The 15,343-nt window shown below is 47.4% G+C and overlaps 1 long non-coding RNA gene across 2 annotated transcripts in view; it reads right to left on the bottom strand.

Moving 5' to 3' along the window:
- Positions 1 to 14,370, bottom strand: part of LOC137438227 (uncharacterized) — a 32,948-nt gene extending 18,578 nt beyond the window's left edge. The window contains exon 1 of one of the 2 annotated variants that reach the window (XR_010986676.2): positions 12,299 to 14,370. This is a non-coding gene — a long non-coding RNA (uncharacterized LOC137438227). Of the gene's footprint in view, positions 1 to 11,682; positions 11,850 to 12,298 lie in introns of those variants that run through there. The other variant, XR_013621034.1, reaches the window with a different exon arrangement.
- Positions 14,371 to 15,343: the final 973 nt, after the last annotated feature.

Raw genomic sequence — 15,343 nt, 5'->3', positions numbered from 1 at the left:
AGTTCTCAAGACCTCCGGAGGAGGATATAATTAGTGGTGGAGAAAAGGGGTAGATTACAAGGTAGAGTGAGGTAAAAGACACAGAAGAGATGGGCACTTAGTTACAGTCTTATCTTATCCCCGACAGACCACAGACAAACGGAACAAGACTGACTTACACAGGGATTGATGGCAGGGAAGGCAGGCAGTCGATAGCACAAGGTGCACCTTGGCTCGGGGACAGGATCAAGCACGGTCCAAGAGATGCAGGGAGGCCTCACAGCGCTCGGAGGTGGCGTCTTTCTTTCTCCAAGCTCAGCGCGCATCTGACGTCACCTCCCTCTTCCTGCGCATGCTCAGCGGGGAGTGACACGCCCTCGGCTGGTTGGCTCCGCCCCAGATGGGACCGCTCCGCTGCTTCTATTGGGTGCGGGGGTTACCGGGCTCCGCCCTTGATGAGGAGCTGACAGTGAGCCCCTATTTGGTAACCCCGTCGAGCACATGTTTGATGGTGGCTCGTTGGAAAGGCCTGGTGCCCTCCCAACACCCCCTACCAACCAAGCCGGAGTGAGGACGCACACTCCCCACGCCCGCCGCTGCTGTTGTTGTTGTTGTTGTTGTTGCTGAACCGTGAGGAAGAGCTGCGGGGAGGTATTGGGAGGTCCTAAACTTCCTAACGGTGCCATACAATCACATTCTGGTGCAACGAAGAGTCAGAATTAATGGAAACGAGTCCTTAACTGACATAGACTAAGAATAACTAGCAAGATGTCCTATAGTTGTCTTACATGAGATGCGGTGAACCTGGGTGCGACATTTAATGGGGGAAATAGGGGGAGGTCGGGTCTACAGAGTGTTGTTTACAGAAAATGGGACTAGGGAATGGGGGATTGGGGATAGTTGGGAAGTATTGAGGAAATAGGGGAATATTTACAAGCGGATATGGATGGATGCAAATCCCATATCCGCAACAATATGATTACCTTTTAAACAGCATTTAACATATGATTACCTTTTAAACAGCATTTAACATATGATTACCTTTTTAAACAGCATTTAACATGTGATTACCATTTAAACAGCATTTAACATATGATTACCTTTTTAAACAGCATTTAACATATGATTACCATTTAAACAGCATTTAACATGTGATTACCTTTTTAAACAGCATTTAACATATGATTACCTTTTAAACAGCATTTAACATATGATTACCTTTTTAAACAGCATTTAACATGTGATTACCATTTATGCAACCTTCACATACACGGATTATTCTTACGAGTCCTTACGGATCGCCAACTCGTAGTCAATCGCAAGCATCCGTAAATAACTCGCTGGTATCCGTAGATAACTCGTCACAACTCGCAACAACTTTTGACATGTCAAAAATCATCTTCCGTTATTTACGGATGCTTGCGATTGACTACGAGTCGGCGATCCGTAAGGACTCGTAAGAATAATCCGTGTATGTGAAGGCACCCTTAAACAGCATTTAACATGTGATTACCTTTTTAAACAGCATTTAACATGTGATTACCATTTAAACAGCATTTAACATGTGATTACCTTTTTAAATAGCATTTAACATGTGATTACCTTTTAAACAGCATTTAACATGTGATTACCTTTTTTAACAGCATTTAACAAATGATTACCTTTTAAACAGCATTTAACATGTGATTACCTTTTTTAACAGCATTTAACATGTGATTACCTTTTTTGACAGCATTTAACATATGATTACCTTTTTAAACAGCATTTAACATATGATTACCATTTAAACAGCATTTAGCATATGATTACCTTTTTAAACAGCATTTAGCATATGATTACCTTTTTTAACAGCATTTAACATATGATTACCTTTTTAAACAGCATTTAACATATGATTACCATTTAAACAGCATTTAGCATATGATTACCTTTTTAAACAGCATTTAACATATGATTACCTTTTAAACAGCATTTAACAGTGATTACCATTTAAGCAGCATTTAACATGTGATTACCTTTTTAAACAGCATTTAACATATGATTACCATTTAAACAGCATTTAACATGTGATTGCCTTTTTAAACAGCATTTAACATATGATTACCATTTAAACAGCATTTAGCATATGATTACCTTTTTAAACAGCATTTAACATATGATTACCTTTTAAACAGCATTTAACATATTGTTGCGGATATGGGATTTGGCCTCCATATCCACTTGTAAATATTCCCCTATTTCCCCAATACTCCCCAACTATCCCCAATCCCCCATTCCCTAGTCCCATTGTCTGTAAACAACACTCTGTAGAACCGACCTTCCCCTTTTTCCCCCATTAAATGTCGTGCCCAGGTCCACCGCATCTCACGTAGACAACTATAGGACCTCTTGCTAGTTATTCTTAGTCTATGTCAGTTAAGGACTCGTTTCCATTAATTCTGACTCTTCGTTGCACCAGAATGTGATTGTATGGCACCAATAGTGAGTTTAGGACCTCCCAATACCTCCCCACAACCTCATCTCCGCATCCTCCCATCTTCCCCAAACAACAACAACTACAACAACAGCGCGCGGGGAGTGTGCGTCCTCACTCCGGCTCGGTTAGCCGCCATAGCCCATGTGCGCCGACGGGGTTACCACGAAGGGGCTCGCCGTCAGCTCCTCGTCAAGGGCGGAGCCCGGTAACCCCCAGCACCCAATCAGAAGCGGCGGGCCGATTCCATCTGGGGCGGAGCTAACGAGCCGAGGGCGTGTCACTCCCCGCCGGATATACGCAGCGGCTTACCGGACGTGACGTGAGATGCGCCCCCGACTGAAGAAGACAAGTCGCGACCTTCCAGCGCTGAGAGCGACCTCCCCGCATCATTGGACCGGACCGGGTCGATTCTGTCCTTGAGCCAAGAGTGCACCTTGAGCCATCGACTACCCGCTTTCCTTGCCATCAATCCCCGTGTGAGTCAGTTTTGTCCCGTTTATCTGTCGTCTGTCGGGGCTAATATAAGAGTGTGTCTAAGTGCCTGCCTTTCTATGCTGTCCCTCTTGTCGTTGTAATCTGACCTTCCGCCCTAATATAACCTCCTCCGGAGGTCTTGAGAACTGAACCCTTGGTGTCGTGTCGTTTTAATCCAGCCGTTGTGTCTTTTCCATCATTGATTTAGCATAGCGCGACTTAGTCAACGTTCGAGCATAATCGGGTAACTTGTGCGGACACGGCGGCCATTCCGCTCGGCCCACCATAACATCAAAGTCGTGTCTGTAACATTTGGTGTCGAGGAGTGAGATTCGGACCCGAAGCGCGCTTAACGCGCTCAAAATTACGAGCTGCTAATAAAAAAATAAAAAATAAAAAAAATTGTGTTTTAGAAGAAAAGCCCGAATTTTGAAAGTCGCGCTATGGCAGACCAAGACGGCTGGGTTCCGGTAGAGGAGAGTGAGGCAGGGTCGATCCAGGACCAAAATGAGGGACATGAGGAGAGCGAAGCAGTGAGGGTAGCAGGGTCGCGAAATGGCGTCGTCACGCACGAGGCTGCGGGCGCGCAAAATGGCGCCTCGCACATAGCTACGGCGGCCGCACCCGCTGCACAAGTGGGAGGGATGGCCCAAATGCAGGCCCTCATGGAGCAATTTATGGCGCAAATGCAGGCGTCCCTCAAACTGCAGAGTGAGCAATTAGGGGTAATGGGGAACCGGATGGATGCTCAGGGTGAGCGATTGGAGGACCAAATGGGGGTAATGGGAAACCAAATGGGGGTAATGAGGGACGAAGCGAGGGGTACCGGTGAGGGATTAGACAAGAAATTTGGGAAGTTAGACAATAATTTTGAAGAGTTAGACAAGAAATTTGGGAAGTTAGACAATAATTTTGAGGAGTTAGACAAGAAATTTGGGAAGTTAGACAATAATTTTGAGGAGTTAGACAAGAAATTTGGGAAGTTAGACAATAATTTTGAGGGGTTAGACAACGGGATAAAAGAGGTGAGAAATGGGTTAATGGGGGTAGAAAACAGAATGGCCGCTCAAGAGAATCAAATGGAAGGGATGCAAAAGGGGTTAGAGGGGTTAGAAAACAGGATGGAAGGCAAATTGAGGGACATGAGGGACCAAGCGGAAAGGGAAGTTAAACAAATGGGGCAGCAGATAGAGGGGGTCAGAATGGGGGTAGAAACCAAACTGGATGCTCACAGGGAGGAAATGGAGCAGATGAGGGTGGCATCTGGGCAGGAGATGCAAGTGATGGGAGAGGAGATCAGAAGAGGTGTGAGTGAGGAGGTCGGAGGAGTGCGCGAGGAGGTGAGGCACTGTAAGGAGCGCATGGAGAAGGAGGTGAGAAAGGGGACTGTAAAATTGCAAGGTGGTATAGAGGAGTTGACGCTGGGAGTAGAACAACTGACAGTGGGACAAAAGGAGTTGGGGGACCAGGTAAAGAAGAACACAGCGGTAATAGAGGGTTTAAAATCGACACAGAAGGAGATGAAAAAGGACGTAGGGGTAATTAAAAAAGAGTGTCAGACGGTACATGAGGACCTGACGAGGAAGATGAACAAAGTGGTAGAGGTGATGGAGGTTAAAGAGCGGGAGGTGCGGGAGCACATAGAAAAAAATTAAGTGGAGTTAGAGGAAGAACTTAAAGGGGCGCACGAAGAGATGAAGGAGGTGAAACAGAAATTAGAAGAAGTGGAAGAAGGGGTGAGCGAAATTAAGAAGCGACGGAGAGAGGATAAGAAAGAGATAAAAGAGGAGGTAAAAGAATTGGTCCAAAGTCTGTGTTCGGATCGTGATGATGTGCTCATTAACCGGATGAGGGATTCGCAGGTGATGGAGGAGAAGCGAAGAGAAAGAGGACCCGGTGTAAGTGGTGACCAATATGGTCGTGCGTATGATGCGCCAGGTGATTTGATAAGCTTGGGGGTCGAGATAGACCCGGATGTTCGTGAGAGGCCAAGAGTGAGGTGTATGGTTGGTCCGGAGGGTATGGAACGAGAGGTGCGAGGTGTGGGTGAGCAAGGTTGTGGTGGTATGGAATGGGTAGCGGGCTGCGGAGGTGTGACCCATGCATCGACACCAACAGGGGTAGTTGTTGGAGGGACCGGGGAGGCACGAGAGCCCCTTGGGGGTAATGTACTGTGGGGGCCCGGCCGGTTCGGCCCCGCGCTGACCCCGCAAGGGGCGACGCACGGGGTCCGGCAGGCGGGCAACGACTCGCATACGAAGTGGTCCCACAAGGTCCCACTCGCGCCGTATGACGGCAAGAGTGATTTACGCGCGTACCTGGCGCAGTTCGACTGTGTGTGTAAGGGCAACGGTTGGGGTGAGGACGAAGGTGGAGTACACCTGGTGGCCGCATTGCGCGGCACGGCGGCGGAGGTGCTGACGGCATTACCAGCGGGTGCTCTCACCCTGCCAGCCCTCCGCGACGCCCTAATTAATCGATTCGGCATAGAACAGCAGAGCGAGCTTGTTAAAGCTCAGCTCGCGCTGCGAAAGCGCAAGCCCCAGGAAGCCATCGGGGAACTTGCCCACGACATTCGCCGCGCAGTGGGGATCGCACATGCTAGCATGGCAGCGGATTCCCGGGAAAGCCTGGCGCTGGACCATTTTATCCAGGCCCTCCCGGACATTGAGCTCCGGCAACAGCTCGCCATGTGGTGCCCGCAGACTCTGAGCCAGGCGGCTGACGCTGCGGCCCGTTGGGAAGCAGCGAGGCCCCTGGCCCGGGGGAGCGAGCGTCACGCAATGGCGGTCCGCCAGGTGGGACCTCCGATGGAGGGCGGACCCCTTAGGGGGCCCGCCCCCGACGTGAGTCCTGACCTGGTGGGCATGGTCCGGAGGCTGGTGGACCAGCGCCTGGCGGGACCTGGACCATGGCAGGCGGCCCCGGAGGTGGCCCGCGGTGGACCACGAGCGGGTAATCCAATTCGGACCTACAGGGGGGGAAATTTGGAATTCCGGAGGCAAGCACCTTATCAGGTGAGGTGCTATACCTGCAACCGTCTGGGTCACCTGGCGCGGCACTGTCGAGCCACGCGCCGGGATGATCCCCGGCGGTTGAGGTCCTTAACTCCGCCCAGGGGGGAGCGGGTTAGCCGACCCCAGACACCCCCCCCGCCAGACCCCGGTAAACTAGAAGGCCTTACACCGGCGAGCAGGCGCCCCCGTGGATTGCCTCGGCTTTAGATGCCGAGGCGGGACCCAGTACCTCTGAATAAGGGGGGCTCATTAGTGCCAGAGGACTGGGGGATTGATGAGCGATGGGCCCGGTGGGTAAGGGTGGCATCCCTGCCACCCTTCCCACGTGGGGCAAATGCGCAATAGTTTATGGGGTGATGGCAGTGAAAACTAGCCCGGGTGGGTTAGGTTATATTGTAGGGATCTAGCGAAGATGACATTAGGTGACGTTAAGTTTAGTGAGTGACTGATACCTGTAGTGGGGACGCAGGTAGATTAGTATGGATGATAATGACGAGGGAGCGCAATAGTTTAAAGGGACGACTGGGAAGTGCAAGTTTCAGAGGGGAGTAGTTAGATGAGATGATGCTGTGTGAGAGCTGGACAGGTGTGTGGAGCAGTGTATGAGTAATGAGTGTCGTGGATCAGCGCGAATGCGCTTGGGGAGAGAAGGGTGCAGGCGGCACCAAGAGTGAGAGCACAGGTGTGCAAGTACAGGTGTGTGGAATATATGGAGCAGAGAATGAGTGGTGTGGAGAGAGTTGGAGTAAGTGGTACGGAGTGGTGTGCATGGTGCGAAGGTGTGAATGGGGGAAGAGTGGACCCCCATCACGGATACCCGGGGCGGGTAGTGTAAGTGTTAGGTAGAGGATATAGGTAAATTGTAGTTGGATATTGGCATTTGTGGTGCGGTTGCAGAATGGTATTGTGGATGGGTGCATTAGTGTTGTGGAAATGGCTGGGCGTGTAGCCTGTTAGTGTGTGTAGTTGGTTGGGTACTCCACCACTGTGAGGATGTCGGCCAGGTGAGGCCGCAGGTGGGCTCTGGGAGCCGGTAGTTGTGAGTGGGTGCCTGAGGATCCCGGGTGTGGATCGGGTAGCCCAGTGCCAGAGAGGGCACCGAGTGGGGAGAGCGCCAGAGGGCCTTCCCCAGGTAGTTAGGTTAGGGTAAGGAGCAGGTAAGCTCGGAGGCAACCGCAGTGGTGGAGGTGTGCAGGTTGTTGTTTTTATTTTAATGAACAATGGTGACTGCACCGGATGGTGCTGACTGTGTGATGGGGTGGTGCTTTTGGTGCTTGGAAGGGGTGCTCTGCACATGATTAAAGGCCGTGAGGCCACAGTGCACTCGTGGGTTGGTGTATCGATGCTGGCATGCGTGCTCTCTCTATGCATAACATCTGCATGTGTTCCTCCAAAAACAGGTCCTGGATCGTAGTGTAAATATCAGCGTAGTCTTGTAAATAATGCTCCCTACCGGCTGTATGTTTAGTTTGAAGATTCTTTCCGCGATTCGGTTATCCTGTGGGTGTGTTTCTGTGAGGAGAAGGGTGCAACGTCGCAGGGGAACATATTTACTCATTTGTGAATATCTGTAAAACTGTCGCACTCAGGGTAGAGTTAATAGTAGAGGGAACTACATCTGAGTGCCACACTAAAGTAGGTAAAGATTTATCGGGTCGGGACGCCCCGAGGGTAGAGAAGGGTGCAATGTTGCGGATATGGGATTTGGCCTCCATATCCACTTGTAAATATTCCCCTATTTCCCCAATACTCCCCAACTATCCCCAATCCCCCATTCCCTAGTCCCATTGTCTGTAAACAACACTCTGTAGAACCGACCTTCCCCTTTTTCCCCCATTAAATGTCGTGCCCAGGTCCACCGCATCTCACGTAGACAACTATAGGACCTCTTGCTAGTTATTCTTAGTCTATGTCAGTTAAGGACTCGTTTCCATTAATTCTGACTCTTCGTTGCACCAGAATGTGATTGTATGGCACCAATAGTGAGTTTAGGACCTCCCAATACCTCCCCACAACCTCATCTCCGCATCCTCCCATCTTCCCCAAACAACAACAACTACAACAACAGCGCGCGGGGAGTGTGCGTCCTCACTCCGGCTCGGTTAGCCGCCATAGCCCATGTGCGCCGACGGGGTTACCACGAAGGGGCTCGCCGTCAGCTCCTCGTCAAGGGCGGAGCCCGGTAACCCCCAGCACCCAATCAGAAGCGGCGGGCCGATTCCATCTGGGGCGCAGCTAACGAGCCGAGGGCGTGTCACTCCCCGCCGGATATACGCAGCGGCTTACCGGACGTGACGTGAGATGCGCCCCCGACTGAAGAAGACAAGTCGCGACCTTCCAGCGCTGAGAGCGACCTCCCCGCATCATTGGACCGGACCGGGTCGATTCTGTCCTTGAGCCAAGAGTGCACCTTGAGCCATCGACTACCCGCTTTCCTTGCCATCAATCCCCGTGTGAGTCAGTTTTGTCCCGTTTATCTGTCGTCTGTCGGGGCTAATATAAGAATGTGTCTAAGTGCCTGCCTTTCTATGCTGTCCCTCTTGTCGTTGTAATCTGACCTTCCGCCCTAATATAACCTCCTCCGGAGGTCTTGAGAACTGAACCCTTGGTGTCGTGTCGTTTTAATCCAGCCGTTGTGTCTTTTCCATCATTGATTTAGCATAGCGCGACTTAGTCAACGTTCGAGCATAATCGGGTAACTTGTGCGGACACGGCGGCCATTCCGCTCGGCCCACCATAACATCAAAGTCGTGTCTGTAACAATATGATTACCATTTAAACAGCATTTAACATGTGATTGCCTTTTTAAACAGCATTTAACATATGATTACCATTTAAACAGCATTTAGCATATGATTACCTTTTTTAACAGCATTTAAGATGTGATTACCATTTAAACAGCATTTAACATGTGATTACCTTTTTTAACAGCATTTAACATATGATTACTTTTTAAACAGCATTTAATACATGATTACCTTTTAAACAGCATTTAACATATGATTACCTTTTTTAACAGCATTTAACATATGATTACTTTTTAAACAGCATTTAATACATGATTACCTTTTTAAACAGCATTTAAGATGTGATTACCATTTAAACAGCATTTAACATGTGATTACCTTTTTAAACAGCATTTAAGATGTGATTACCATTTAAACAGCATTTAATACATGATTACCTTTTTAAACAGCATTTAAGATGTGATTACCATTTAAACAGCAGTTAACATATGATTACCTTTTTAAACAGCATTTAAGATGTGATTACCATTTAAACAGCATTTAACATGTGATTACCTTTTTTAACAGCATTTAACATATGATTGCTTTTTAAACAGCATTTAATACATGATTACCTTTTAAACAGCATTTAACATATGATTACCTTTTAAACAGCATTTAACATATGATTACCTTTTTAAACAGCATTTGGGTATGATTACCTTTTTAAACAGCATTTAACATATGATTACCTTTTAAACAGCATTTAACATGTGATTACCATTTAAACAGCATTTAACATGTGATTACCTTTTTAAACAGCATTTAACATATGATTACCATTTAAACAGCATTTAACATGTGATTACCTTTTTAAACAGCATTTAAAATGTGATTACCATTTAAACAGCATTTAACATGTGATTACCTTTTTTAACAGCATTTAACATATGATTACTTTTTTAACAGTATTTAACATATGTTTACCTTTTTAAACAGCATTTAACATGTGATTACCATTGAAACAGCATTTAACATGTGATTACCATTGAAACAGCATTTAACATGTGATTACCATTGAAACAGCATTTAACATGTGATTACCTTTTTTAACAGCATTTAACGTGTGATTACCTTTTAAACAGCATTTAACATGTGATTACCTTTTTAAACAGCATTTAACATGTGATTACCTTTTAAACAGCATTTAACATATTGTTGAGGTTTTGAGAATTGTACATATAACATCATTAAAGGTAAAAGGTTTGCCCCCCATAGTTAGTCCACAAGCAACACGTAGGCCCATTGGAATTAGTTATGTCATAGTATGTGTAAGAGTAGGCCATTTCCTTAGTGACATCTGCGTTGTGTAAAGAAATAAGCTTAGGTCCTTTCATTTTGCAGCCGCCCTTCAATTCCACCAATGGGCAAACTCGATCCCGCGCCCCATTTTGGCTGATCCCTCCATGTGTGGTGCTTTGGCCCCCAGCAGCGTTCGCTGTCCTTGGTTTCGCTCGAAACTAGTCAAATGACACGAGGTAGGATGGAAAGAGGGAGGAGTGCGAGTTCGGGGTGTGGCCGTGACGAGCAGCACGTAAAGAGGCGGTGACGGTAAGGGCAACAGCCAACCAGAGCTCGGTGGGCATGGGGTGAGAGGGCGTGGCAAGCAACGTCTGGTGAGTTCGAGAGGGTTCCAAGGGCGTGGCAATAAAACCCTTAGTGCGAGGGCCCCACCTCAGTTCAGATGAGAAGGGAGAGGTGCTAACAAAGGACTGGCTGGAGATCAGATGAGAAGGGAGAGGCACTCGTCGAGTTCAGATGAGAAGGGAGAGGCGCTTACGAAGGGATATACGAGGACTGATTGGAGTCACGCATCGCGAGCGAATTGTATTGAAAGAGCGCATTGAGATACGCCGTGAGATACTGAAAAGCGCATTGTTCGCGGTTATTGGAACTGTTCGCTTATTACGTACGCGGCCGAGCCACGAGTGTAACCGCCAAAGCCAGCATACCGTTTGCCCTGTAATAATACCGCACGTGCCAAACGACACGCGGAGAGCTCCTGCCATCTGGTTCATCTGCTTCGAGGTGCGAGTTGGGGACCAGAGAGCGAACTGCCTGGACGCCATCCCTGGACCATCGACCTGTTTGTCTGCAACCCCGTGTGAGTGTGTCTGAGTGTGACGGGCCCGTTTGTCCAGGGATAAGTTAAGACTGCTTAAGGACTGCACTGTGGATTCTTCTTCTTCTGATTGTACAAAGTGTAAATAAATTCTGTTATTCCTTTTCTTCCCAAATTCGACCGTTTCAGTCATTTCCTCCATTGGGTAAACGTGGCACGATTACGAACCGCTCGGATTGGGATCTAGTCCTTGATAACGGCTCGGGTCACGGGTCGCTACCGCTCGGCGTTTCCACTAACACCCGTGATTCGGGTGGGGCTTATTTCCTCGTTTCCGGCCAGCGTTAGTGCTTAGGTAATAGCGAATTCATAGTCCTAAAACCCTATTTAACGCTGTCCGGGGAGGACGTCATAGGTCCCGGGTCCCGTCGGCTAGTAAAAGACAAGGGGACTAATCTCCCCCCCCCCCCCCCCCCCCCCCTTGGTAAGGGGAAAGGCCGACGCCGAGATCCGCAACAATATGATTACCTGTTTAAACAGCATTTGACATATGATTACCTTTTTAAACACCATTTAACATACTAGGGCATGCCCGTACTATATATCTATCTAAAATTATATCCCCCCCCCCCTCTATTTACATGAAATGGTTTGGTCCAAAGCGAACGGCTTGCGGAGTTTGGTAAAGAAATCGCCATAGCTCGGTAACTACTTCTCCGATTAATATGAAACCTTGAAAAGGCACATCCTCGGGTCCCCAGCAATATACCTGGCAAGTTTCAAGTATATCGGACCCGTGGTTGTCGAGAAACAGCGGTCACAGACAAACGACACACAGACATACACACAGACATACAGAGATTACTGGAATTATAGATAGATGATTACCTTTTTAAACAGTCACTGCTGCTGTTTAACACTGCTCCTATTGTGACCTTTATTCGATACATAACCCCAAGTTTCTATCAGGAGCAAGTGGACCAGTGTTATTGAAGTAGTAAATGGAATTTCTCATGATTCATTCTGTGAAGGTAGAAATGTAAATCATTCTGTGAACTCTGTGAATTCTGTGTAAATCATTCTGAGTCATCCACAGCTGCTGTTCTAATTACCATGCAAATTAATTACCTGTTGAGAGGTTAGTGTTTGTATATTTATTTAACCAGAGTTTCTTCAGTTAATAACTTGTGTTTCTCCTCGAAACCAACAGTGGGACCAAGTATGTCAGGAAGGATCTGCATGCAAAAAACGTTGTGTGGCAATCCAACCGAAACCCCCAACGTGGAAATTGAATGCTGCTACACAGATCTCTGCAACAGTGCCGGGAACCTTCCTTCCCTCCACCATCCTCATGATCCTCACAATGTCCATATCATTGATGTTCACTTGCATGATTTGAGAATAATATGTGCAGTGGGGTGCAAAAGTACGAGTCTAGGAGGAAATGTATTAAGTGAGATGTGATGACAAAATAAAGTAGAATGGCAATTAGTAGAGCACATACCTCTGCCAGGCTGAACAGTTTACGTTTTGTATCCACTGATGTGCTGGATCTGGATCCGTACCTGAACTAAAATCAAATCGGCTTGTTCTTGACACAGAACCAACTCAGCCACCAAGTTTTGTCATAACTCCACCATATCCGCACCAAATGCGGATTCTCTCTTCCTCCATCAGCACCAAATGTCCAGCCCATCTCAGCCGGAATTTCACCAATCTCCCCATCAAGCTCATCTGCACACCAATCTCCTCCCTCAGTTCATCATCCTCCTTTTATCCACCCTCTTCACTCCCACAATTCTCCTGACCCAGTTGTTCTCCCAAACATGCAGCCTCTGTTCTTGTCTGTCTGTCTGTCTGTCTGTCATTGCCAACGTCTGGAGACCATAAAGGTAGGCCGGCGATACGCACGAATTCAGAACCTTTTCTTTAAATATCCTTGAAATCTTTCTGTCTGCCATTACTCTCTCCATCCTCCTCCACTCATTCGCACCCACCTGAATCCTCCTCCGCACCTCTGCCTCTGACTTACTATCCCCAGTCTTTGTTCCACCCAATTACTCAAATCAATTTCCCTGTCTCATCTCCTTCCCCTCTGACCTGATATTCATTTATTTTTCTCTCCAGCCCGACCCACATCACCTCGGTCTTCTCCATACTCATCTTCAGCCTAAGTTTCTCAAATGACTCCTTCCCCTGCCCCAGTAATTCCTGCATCTCCCTCCCACTCTCCACCACAACCGCCAGATCATCCGCATACAATATCCTCCCCAGAATGTCTTTCATGTTTACCTTTCTGCTTACCAGCTCCATCACCATGATAAACATTAGTGGGCTGAGAGCGCTTCCATGCCTCAAACTGATGTTCACACTGAACTCCGACATTCCAGGACAAACCAAAACAATTCCCTTCATTCCCTTGTACATCCCTTCCACCAAACCAACTTGTGCTTCTGGCACTCCCATCCATCTCAGCGTCACCATCACCATCTCTCTCGGGACAGAGTCCGAGGCCTTCTCAAGATCCACAAATTCCAATGCCAATTCACCTTGCACCTCCAACCTCTTCTCCACCAGCTGTCTCAGCATAAATATCCCATCTGTCTTTCCCCTACCCTTTCTAAACCCCTGATGCTCTTCTCCAACCTACTTCTCCACACTCTTCCTTATCCTCCCGTCCCAAATCCTCTGCAGCACCTTCCTGACACAAAAAAGAAGGTAATACTGCTGTACTTCCCTGGATCTTGAAACTCCCATTTTCCCTTTCATATTGGCACAATTAACCCTGTCATCCAATGCTCCGGAATTGAACCCTCTCTCATACTTACATTCAACAATGTCTACGTCCAACTCACTCCGACTTCTCCTGCTGCAATTATCATTTCTGTACACACCTCATCAATGCCTGGCACCATTCCCTTTTTCAGCCTCTTCAATACCATCCCCACTTCCTCTACCTTGGAGGTGTCCTCTCTCAAAATACAATGATTGATGATGATGTAGCATCAAGACTCGGTAAAGCATGTATGTTCTTTGGAAGATTGACACGTCGCCTTTAGCATGAATTTGGCACTCACCTGGACACCAAGATCGGTTTATATTGTGCCATTGTCTTATCGACACACATGTACGGATGTGAATCATCGCCACACACCTATCACCCTTTTGTCGCCATACCAAACGCCTTGATAAATTCCATGTGATGCCTTTCTAAGATTCTTGGCATCACCTGTCGAGACAGAATTTCCGAACACATCAATCCTAGACCACTGTTGTACCCAAGGAATTGAGTATTTCCTGATGCAAGCCCAGCTTCCCTGGTCAGGGCACCTCACACGTATGGAGGACCGTAGAATCCCAAGAGCGCTTTTCTACGGACAACTTAAACTTGGTAAACAGTCATGTAGTGGACAAAGAAAGTGCTACAACGACATCCTAAAGTCTACACTCAAGTCTTGACCTGCTGGACCTACCTCCCCAGCCTGTTATCCTAATCCTGTGTGCGCTCTCGCACACACACCATTCCTTCTCCATTCTTTCCTCTCCTCCCACTCTCTCCTCTCCCCTTCCCACCCCTTTCCCTTCACACTCGATTCCTCTCCCCCACCCTCGATGTACTCATCCCCATCTGCACCCCAGCCACACTGTCCCTCCTCTCTTCCTCCCTCCAACCCTCTCCCTTTCCCTTCCCTTCCTTATGTCCCACTCTCCTCGTTCTCCTTAAAACCTTAAAATTGTGGTTATTCAGCTTACCACAGGTAAATGCTTATCAGAAAAATCAATCAGTTCAAAACCACCACGGCCCGCTGCAATGAATAAAGCCTTTGTGGCCTGTTGTGAACGAGGCGTCCTCACCACAACATAGGGTAATAAAAAAAACTTATTATAATAGGAAAAATCAAATCTGTGTTTATGTATCATCAATAGTCAGTGTGGCCCCCTTTTGCCTTGAATACTGCCTCAACCACATTTGTGATTGATTTAATTAGTTTATGGATTATTTTTCAGGCAGGCTTTTTCCAACAATGTTGTAATGCACTCCAGAGCATAGTCAGACTGCTCACATAAATTTTATCTTTCTCTCAAATGTATTCACCATTCTTCACCCTGCACTCACGAAGAGAAAAGCAGGGTTAGGCAATTGCTTGCGTACGTGTGGCGTACATGCATGTCTGCATTTTTGAAATTCATTTTTTCTGTTTTTGAGAAGAGTTGGGCGATCATAACGATTGGGCGTATACTAGAAAAGCCTCAGAGGTGGAATGCTTGAATAAATAAAGAAATTGAGTGCCACACCTGAGGCCGGAGGCCTTGACAGACGATCAAAGGCTCAGAGAGGGGATGTGAGAATAAAAAGAGATTGCGTGCCACACTTGAGGCCTTGGCAGACAATTAATTGCTCAGAGAAGGGATGTGAGAAAAAAAAGACATTGAGTGCCACACCTGACGCCTTGGCAGACAATTAATTGCTCAGAGAAGGGATGTGAGAATAAAAAGAGATTGCGTGCCACATTTGAGGCCTTGACACACAAATGCAAATATGACAACA

Source organism: Myxine glutinosa, chromosome 12, assembly GCF_964187855.1.
Source record: "Myxine glutinosa chromosome 12, kmMyxGlut1.1, whole genome shotgun sequence".
Classification (NCBI taxonomy): Eukaryota; Metazoa; Chordata; class Myxini; order Myxiniformes; family Myxinidae; genus Myxine; species Myxine glutinosa.
Note: the sequence above shows the minus strand (reverse complement) of the source record. Positions and strands in the feature narration are given on the sequence as shown.